This window comes from Mytilus galloprovincialis, chromosome 5, assembly GCF_965363235.1.
Source record: "Mytilus galloprovincialis chromosome 5, xbMytGall1.hap1.1, whole genome shotgun sequence".
NCBI classification, from domain to species: Eukaryota; Metazoa; Mollusca; class Bivalvia; order Mytilida; family Mytilidae; genus Mytilus; species Mytilus galloprovincialis.
In genome coordinates, this window is record NC_134842.1 from 91,036,648 (window position 1) to 91,047,145 (window position 10,498).

Here is a 10,498-nt window from a genome sequence, read left to right on the forward strand (position 1 = left end):
AATGGCATTGTCCATATTCACTGAAATGCAACAAATTAACAGATTTTTTTAATATTTTTTTTTTACAAATTCACTGAATTTATTCAGTTAAGGTGGTGCCCCAACACCTTTACTAAAATTATTTTGTCTCGTTTAATTTTCATAAAATTTTGACAAAGTATTTAATTTGAACCTTTGACAAAAATATAAAAAATTCCAAAAAATTGAACCTACCATTTTATCAGAAAAATTACACTGGTTATATAGCAGTTAGACAAACACTAATTTTGATCATTGAGAATCTTTATATTTCCTTAACAACACAACGTAATTAAAATGTTTAGCTGATTTTACAGCTATTTTATTATTCATCTTATAAATTACTGTTGAAAACGAAACTTTACGACAAAAAAGATGATTTCAGCTTTCCAATTGTGAACTTTCCATTTATATGTAGCAACATTCCAGGAGCACCTGCATACGGGGTATATATCTCCCAATTGATACGATATTCCCGTGCTATTATTTCCTATCATGATTTTCTTGATAGAGGACGACTATAGACCAGAATTTCTTTTAAACATACTTATATAATTATCATATAGTGGTTATCTTTTCAATCATCCCTTCATGCCTTAATTTTCAATACTAGACTTTGTTATACGGAACAAAAATAAAAAGCAACAAACCATATGTGTAAACGTGCTTCATTATAATCTACTAGTAAATAAATATGGATTTTCACTTAACATCAATAACACATAATCAATATTTACAATTGTATACAAACACGGACTTGCTGTTTTTATTAATAACAAACAATTTGGTGAATTCATTGTTAAAACACATGCCATATGGAAATCTTATGCCATGATTGTCTTTGTTCAGCATTTCTTCATTGTTTTTCCAATCTGATGACATTCTCCATATAGTGCTTTCACAGTGACCACAGTAATAGATATTACCCTGTTCATCGCGTGCAATTCTTGTTGTACCTGAAATGTCCTTACTGTAAACGTGCGTTCCGTCTAAATTGATACATATGAGTTCATTAAGACATCCAACAATTATCTGCTCACCACTATCATCATATGACATACGTTCAATAACACCAGATCCTTGGTGAATTGTGTTTAAAATATTCCCATTAGTGTCTAATGTTTTGATAGTACCACTTTCACCACCAACATAGATTCTGTCATGTCCAGCAGTGATACCATGACATGTAAATCCTACATTAACTGTGTCGCCCTTTATCATCTTCTTAGTGTTGATGAATTGTATAGACTTGTCGTTTGGAAGGGTTACAGCAGCTTTATCGGTACCGGGTATCACAGCAACACAAAGAGGATAACAGGAAAACGTAAACTCTGTTTCGTAATCCGTGCAGTCTCTGTAGACATAGAGTTTCGGATGTATTCCTGAATAATTAGTCAGGAGCAGTTTATTATCACCTGTGACACATATATCTTTTAGACAATAAGGGTACCATTTTCTCGATTGTAATTCTGCACCCATTTCAAACCCAGCAATTTGTTTTGTTGGTTGTGTCATGATCTGGGCCTGTTGAAATTTCTTTGTTTTGTATTGAATTTGACAAGAACTAACAGACTCTGACAATGATCCAAAACATTCAAGCTTGACATCTTTCTTTTCATCATAGGTTATTTCAATTTCTTGTGAATAAGATATCATCTGGAGGACACTAGCTTCGGCGATTTTGATATTTGTTACTTGTTGGTGCAAGGATATAAATAATTGATTATTTGACCCATGATTTTTTAGAAATTCAATTTCGATATCGTTTTCTTTTACGTTGTTCAAAACTTGTGATATTTCTTCTTTTTGTTTGCAGATTTCCATTTCGTGTTTCCGATGCAGAGATGACAATTCGGCATGAAGATCGCGTTCTACATCATCTATTTGTTTCAATAATCGAGATTTGACTGTACTGATCTGTTTGGTTATTACTGATTTAGTTTTCAAAAGTGATTGTAAGTTCGACTCTCTGTTATCGTGTAAATCATTTAAGGTTGTAACAAGATGATTAATCTGCAGCATAACGTCGGTAAATAATGCAGACTTTTTGACATCTTTCGAGGCATGTTCTAATAGCAGAACGTTTTCACATTTCCTGTGACCTTTAGGAATGCAGGCTCTACAACAAACGATCTCATGATCTGTGCAATAATAATCTGTTAGCATATCTGGATGGACGGTGCATATTTTCTTTGCAGATAGTGGGATATAAGAGGCAATAGTAGAAATATCGATAACATGGTGAGCTTTAAAAGCTTTGAACCGGTCATGTGACTTAGTGCAGTCAGTACAGAGTCTTTCTTCACAGTCGGAGCAAAAGTTTGTTGCTAGTGACGACTTATTCTCTTCTGAGCACAGATCACAAAAACTAGCTGTAGCCATTTCAGCATTCTGGAGAAATAAAATAAATGAACGTTATCGTCTATGTTAAGTAAAATTGTCTAAAGTATATGAATTGTCCATTGATTTGATTTTGAATTTTAGATCGCTGTGGCGGCGACAATAAAAAAAAAAAGGTCCGACTACATGCAAGTATTGAAAATTACTCTTTTTCATAGCAGTATGAAACTCACAATGCAAACCACACATCTGTTTTTTTTTTTATATTAGTTTAAAGTAGATTTTAGGTGAACGTCAATTTACGAACAATTCAACTAAGAAGGAAAATGAAATTAGGAAAATAATGTGTTTTTAAACATTTAATTTCAGTAAGTATGTTATGTCTGGACTGTAGTACATTTTTATCTACGAAAACAGTTATACGAATAATATTGAATGTTGCACATATGCCATTAAGTTAATACTTGACCACACGGCATATTACATATATATCTGGAGATGTGATGTCAGAAACAAACAATGTATATACTCCTCAACATATATATACATAACATTACAAGTTCTAGTGTAAATAACTTGCAAATACATGGAAAAGTGACTCTGGTACATTTGACGTCAACGCTTAATTTGATAAGGAAGACATGCATGTTGGGAAGTGATGATTGAAAGACACTCTTAAAAAACCTGCCTAAAAGTTGAACGGTTAAAAGCATCTCATCATTGTTATACATAGTAGTTTTTAAACTCTGTAACATTCATATTATGATAATCATCTTTAAAGCAATAACATATGGTTACATATCGTACCACGAACATGTATTCATATCAAGAAAACTTTATCTACTGATGTACAATAGCAATGTTTCAAAACTTTGTAAAATTTAACAAAATGATAACAAACTATGATGGAAATATCACATTGATATGTACATCAGTTACACGGATTCTTTTTCATCATTTTAATATGCATAGAGCATGTAGAGCATGTAAAATATAATGATGAAATCGTACTTTATACTACATACATATCATTCTTTTAGTTGAACTATATTGTCAATAGTAGGTTTTTAAGTATGAAAATTTCGGAAAGGCATTGGCTCATATCTAATTTGACAAAAAAATAGTTGCAAAAATGTTTCAAATATGTCAATTACGATATATTCTGGACATCATTTTAACACCAAAACTGATTTCTCTTTCTACACAGATGTGTCCAGATTATATCAACTTTATTATTTATCAATTAACTTAATGTAATTTTGAAACGCATGAGTATATTTTTTAATTATTTGGATTCAAGGGGAGAGGGGCGGGGGTATAATGACAGATACCAAAAGGGACATTCGATCTCATAAGTCGAAAATAATAACATTAACGGTACCAATTTTCCTGAAACAGATGCGCATTTCGACAATACATGTCTCTTCAGTGATGCTCGTGGGCAAAATATTAGAAATCCAAAGCGTATATAAAAGATGAATAGCTATAATCCAAAAGGTCCAAAAAGTATAGCCAAATCCGTGAAAGGAATCAGAGCTTTGCATTAGGGAGATACATTCCTGAATTTATGATAATTTCTAACATTTTGTAACCGCAAATTAAATAACACAAAAGTCCGTATTTTCATGCCAGTACCGAAAATAAACTGACAATGTAATGGCATAAAACGAAATAGTCCAAAAGATAAATAAAAATATACAAAATACAACAGACATGTAAGAACTAAGGATTGTGTAACAAGAACCCGACCAAAAACTATATGCAGGAGCTTCAAAGGGGTAAAAAGATCTTTATCCATGTACCACATACATATAAGAAGTAGAAATCCGGTAGGTCATATTCGGGGGAAACGAAAACAGGAATGTGGTTACCACTATTGGAACATATCCATTGTCCTATGTGAAACAGATATTGATAACAGTTAACTTACTAGTGTCACCATAAGCCAGGAATTTTCTGGGTGACCGATGCTGGTTTCTATGAGCTTCTCGTTATTCTATATTTCCTTAAAAGGATGATTTTCTAACATTTGGTTAGGATTTCTTTCGCCTGCTGTCGATTTAGTTCGAAATAACATCTCCTTTCCATTATCAAATTAATAAACCTGTACAAGTATACCTTATATCATTCAAACATTTTTGTATTTAATTTCTCGTCAATCTAGATTTAATATCATACACTATAATAATTACACTCTCTGACGTCTTAATGTATAAATATTCTGAATGTAGCCTTCCCTTTCTATGTGGATCCCATTTTTTTACACTCTGAAGAAATAATATTGAACTATTTAATCGATTCACCTTTTCCCTACAGTGATTTATTGTTATGACCTACATACATTTTCAGAAAACGACAAAAACATTACTTATTTGAAACCAAGTACAGATTTCTAAAATCGTGTGTCAGATTTTTGTACAAAACAGTTCTAATAACTACAATGAAATTAATACATGAATGAACATTACTTCTTCAAATATTTCATTATTTCGATTTCAAACTGCGCCTTGCTTATGTTTGTGTGACATGAACAACAAATAACAACAAACAACAATACTATGACAGTAAAATGAATACAAAACGACACAATGTTTTCTTAAACGTGCAGAAGTTTTAGATAAGAATACTTACAAAGTCTGATGACAAAGTGTAAATGTATATCAAACTGGAGTGATAAAAACCTACCAAGTACTAATAATAGAAATGACTGATTATCAAAGGTCAGTCAATATAAATGTACGGAAATCCGCACAAAAATATCAAGTACGTTACTTCCTTGAAAAATGTATGTCTATCTTCACCTATTTATATATAGATTGTTCATGTTGTTTTTTATTCAGCAATTTATGAAAATCTAAAAATTAATCCAAATCAAGTTTCTTCGCCCTTTGTATTTTTTATGTTATAGATAATGTATATTATAAGGTTTTGCTTGTCAGGATTGTTCAAATTAAAGACCGACGGTAGAGAAGTTTTTCTTTTGGTAATCCTGAAACCACGATGTGTGTTCTTCGACAAAAAGATCTTAAAGGTACCAGGGTTATGATTTAGTACGCCCTACAACTCTTTTATAATGTAAAATAAACTCATTAATTAATCTAGATATAAACGTTAAAAATCATTATTTAGACACAATTCAGATATAAATGTAACTGCATGAAGTAAGACACAAATAGATTGATTCCACCCGATTACGGTGAATAATAAATATACGTCACTTTAAAGGCAATGTATTATACAAACTTAGTTGAATGAAGGGGTTTTATGTTAATATTTTCTATATGTAATGACGTTTTTTATCGCGGAAAAGTGATTATTCTGTCATTTATTTAAACGAATGAACTATTCAGTATATTTTTTTTTTTGCAAGGGAACAGAGAATCAGGATTTAATTCTATTTTCCCCCTGAATCCATTGTGAGATACATGGCTGTTATTAAACGGAATATAAGATTATTTTATCAGTTGATCATGACTCAGCACAGTCACAAGAGAGTATGTCTCCAGTCTGGGCAATATTACTTTCTTCAGATGATGGATTATATAAACTAGCTGTAACTATTTTCTTCTTCTTCTATATTTGTTTCCTTCTAATTATGGAACACCTCATCAACAGTTATTATCCAAGTGGGCAATAAATTAAATCACTTAAATAGTGGGCACTAAAATGTCTACTATTTCTAGAAGTATGAAAAATGTATCGTTGTCGGAGATAAATGATACAGAAACACGAAACAGATACAGTTTAGTTGACCTCATATCTTCACTTACATCTAGAAATTGACAATGAGGGTCGGTCGAAAACAAATCTATATAACAAAAGAGATAAGTTTAGCTTCGCAATTGTAAACTTTCCATTTCTATGCAGCAACATTCCAGCAGCACCTGCATTCCAGTTATGTTTCTCCCAATTGATACGATATTCCCGTGATTGTATTTTCTATCATGATTTCCTTGATAGAGGGTTGCTGCTCACAAAGAAACTATTAAACCAAGAGTTTCAAATGGTGAAGTTGTAATCATCCCTTCGAAAATTTTACGGACGCCATCACGAGTTGGTTCCCTGTTCCCCGTTCTGGAATAACCGTTGCACAGATGATATCGGAAAATTATTATCAAATATAATCAGGTAAACATTACTGATGATTTTAATCAAGACAAATAAACAAATAAGCAAAAATTGAGTACAAGACTATCAAATTATCATGAAATATTTGCATATCTGTTAATCATAGAATCACGAAAAAATGGCCAAGTAATTACATAATTAAAAACCTAATGAGGATGCTCAATATTCAACTACTCAATGAATAAACTTTTTCCATACAGTGATTAGCTACACACAATTAAATATCAAGACTAATGTGTCGAATTTTATGGTTTTAACCATTTATCCATTCTATTAACAAAAACTAATCAAAGCGTTCAAATAGATTTTTTTTCGAAATTGTACTTTCTATTTTAACCCATAGTATATATCTAGCTATATATAAAACTCGTCTAACCATCAACCCAACAATGTTAGATCTGTAAATATATATATGTTAAATGATCTTATATATCAGTGACCGCTGTAGACGGTAAAAGTTAGATTTGATAGAGAATGGAAAATACAAGTTATTTATAGTATATTTATGTTCATAATATACAGAAAAACGCGACAAATACAAATAAAAGAAAACAAAAATATGACGGATTTTGATAAAAAGTGGGAAGGCTTAACAAATTGTGCTGTCCCAAAGTAAATAAGTTTTTTTTACTTTTGGGAATAAAGGAGAGAAAAAGTAATATGAAATTATCTAATCAAATCGTCATCCCGGCAAGTAATTCAGGATATTTTTCCAACTGTATGTAAATCGAAATTAACAGAATGCATTGTATTGAAGTGGGTACAATGCATCTTCAATGGTTAAATTGTGAAAAGAAAGCAGATAAAAAAAAGTAAATAACAACTATTGGATAACATGATTCAGATGTCGCCAATACATTTAAGTCTTTCATGTATTATTTATATATTTTTTTTTAATTTCGCCTTTATGTTATATATATATATGTATTCAGTAAGGCTTTCGAAATTAAATACGAAACCTCCAAGTTATCAATATATTTATGAAATAACATAACTAGTTAGACATCAGCCATGGCCTAGTCGTAAATATTCTTTGCAATAACATGAACATGTTTAACTAACATATCAACTGTCAAGAATTTCTTGTAAAACGATATGTTTACTCCGGATCTTATGTTTTTTTTTTACACAACTGTATAAGGTAAAGATTGGACAAAGTTGAGCATCAACAAAGTACAACGGTTTAATTATGAAAAGAGAACAGATAGAAATAAAAAAAGTATATATAAGAGCTATCGAATAACATGATTCAGATGTCGCAAATATATTGAAATCTTTCATGTTTTATGTTATAGATTTTTAATTGGGTCTTATTCATGTTATACATATTTGCTGTTTTGTTTCAAAATTTAAAGCAAAATTGAAAAATTATCCACATAGGTAGGCAATATAATAAATTGTTATAAATAAGCCACGGACTTACCGTAAAGATATTTTGCAATAAGATGAACATGATTTTAATTCATATTTGAAATGTCAAGAATTACTTGAAACAAACTATGTCATATTTGTATTTGTCTATTCCAAGTCAGGGGCCTGTATTTCAGTGATTATCAATGACTTGTATTTGGGTTTTTTTCTTTTTTTCGTTTATGGTTTTGTACATAAATCATACTGTTGGTTTTCCCGTTTGAATTGTTTTACATTTTGTCATGTTGGGACCATTTTAAGCGTATCAATTTTAGATAGTGGTTTTTTGTTATGGTTAAAAAACCTACAGTGACTTATAGTTGCTTACATTTGCGACATTTGGTCTCTATGGATAGTTTGTAATCTTACTATACATTTCGTAGTCTATCTTAGTGCTTCAATATGTGCGTATAGTGTCGCAAATAACCATGTTAATGTTGTGATGTTTTATCAAGTTTTATTTTGCATAACATTTTTTTTTTCAATCTTTAAAATCTTATATGATTTTATATTTGGCGAAAAGCGCATCAGAACTGTATGCGCCGAATTAGAATAAAAGAGGGACAAAAGATACCAAAGGGACAGTCAAATTCATCAATCTAAAATAAACTGACAACGCAATGGCTAAAAATGAAAAAGACAAACAGACAAACAATCGTACACATGACACAACATAGAAAACTAAAGAATAAACAATAAAAGTTTTACTTATAAGTTGTATCACTGGCGATCATACACCATCTTATTTATGTAAAGATATGATGTCACAACTAACAATTTAGAACTGTTGTGCCTACAACATATCAACCGATTCATTTATTAATAAATTTTAGGTAATTTTGAAAGAATTTCACTTTTTCGCAAGTTAAGCGATTTAGAGCTGGATACACTTATCTCGAGATGAATACCGCTTGCTTAACTTCAATGTCTGTTTTATTGTACAGAAAACTAGAATACATCTCCTGTTTGTCGGCCTTCGTTTCGATATCTTTTTGTCTTTTTTTAAATTTCGACGTTAAACAATCTCACTCTGATAGAATTTAACATGAACCCATCTCCTTGTCACTTAAAAAGTAGACCTACATGTTCATAGTTCGAAACGTATATGCAGAATGTGAATGGGCCATTTTCTGATATTGTCAAATTTAGAAATTGCAAAATTTAATCAAATTTTCTCATTCAAATTCTTATCATAAGCATATCAAAACACATAGTACTGATGGAAAACAATATAATGAGAGTTATCTTGATAATGTCATACAAGAGAATATTCATAAAAACGAACATCAAGTATTTCTTCACATGTTGGTTTATTTTCGTCTTTTATGGTAACATGAACCGTATATTAACAATATAACACAATTTTAAAACTGTCCTGTCACCTTTTTTGTCTATTCTGTTACCAATAGCAGTTGATAAATTGAAAGATGTAGTAAAATGTTCATACAACCAAATATTTTATTATGCGTAAGACTATTTAAACAAGATCTTTTTGATGACGTTTTTGTCAAATATTGTCATGTTCCAATACTGTAACCGTATTAACAGGATAAAAATAATATGATAGACATATTTTGTCAATTATGAATGCTCTTGTGAAATAACTACTACCTTTAAAGAAGATATCAGATTTGTCTTCTGTTATTCGCTTGTTATATATTATTTTCATCAACAAATAATTTTTTTAGAACTTAGAAAAATGCTATGAAAATGTTTTGTAGTGTATCAGTAACATATCATGAATACAACAAATGTGTTTGAACGCATGCGGAAGAATCGATCTGCTAAATAAATATTAAGTGCCAGTCTGCCTAAGAATCAGGCAGTGTTGAAAACATGATAAAAAAAACCCACCCTATTTGACATTGATTTCAGTTTATAATATGTAGTTATGCACAAAAATAACATTCATTTCCATTTTCTGTTCTGGTAATAGAAGATACAGTTTGGTTGAAATGCACTAGAAATTAACAAAAAAGGGGAGATAACTCTGTAATTTGCTATCATTCTAACCAATTTTCTAACCAAGTTATTTGATATTACCAGACACACACAAACAAAAGACCAATTATTTTTAACTCAGGATGATGGTTAGTATTAAATAGCATGATTAGCTCGGTGGGTTTTTTTCTAATCTAAGACTGGCACTTAACTGTTACACAAATATAAATTTAATATATAACAACAAACCAGATTATACTGATACCAAATGATTATATCATTACAATATAATAATTAATACAATGAATGAATCCACTGTGATTTATTCTTCATCCACAAAGGAACTTGTCTCAAAATAAAAACATATATCTATGTGACTTAAATAACTTCAAGTATAGATATATGTTTTTTTCTCTTGGACAAGTGCTTGTGACCATCCATAAGAACTTGAGGTCATCCGGTGTTCAGTACATCCGTTATTTGATTATACGGATAATTTTGGTGTTAATAGTAAATATGTTGGTAACAGCATAGACATGAACAAAGGGTACCAACACATGTTTTGACATACGACTTGAATTTTCATTTCTATACAATGTAAAGTAAGAAACGTGTTGTGTTATATTTTTAGAACACTTTGTGCGTTTGATTTCATCCCTGA

At 30.6% G+C, this 10,498-nt stretch overlaps 1 long non-coding RNA gene across 1 annotated transcript; it reads right to left on the reverse strand.

Moving 5' to 3' along the window:
• Positions 1-670: 670 nt before the first annotated feature.
• Positions 671-5,067, reverse strand: LOC143076695 (uncharacterized). The gene is made up of 3 exons (XR_012978755.1): positions 4,990-5,067; positions 4,289-4,462; positions 671-2,409 (listed from the first exon to the last, which is right to left on the reverse strand). It is a non-coding gene; the product is annotated as an uncharacterized LOC143076695 (long non-coding RNA).
• Positions 5,068-10,498: the final 5,431 nt, after the last annotated feature.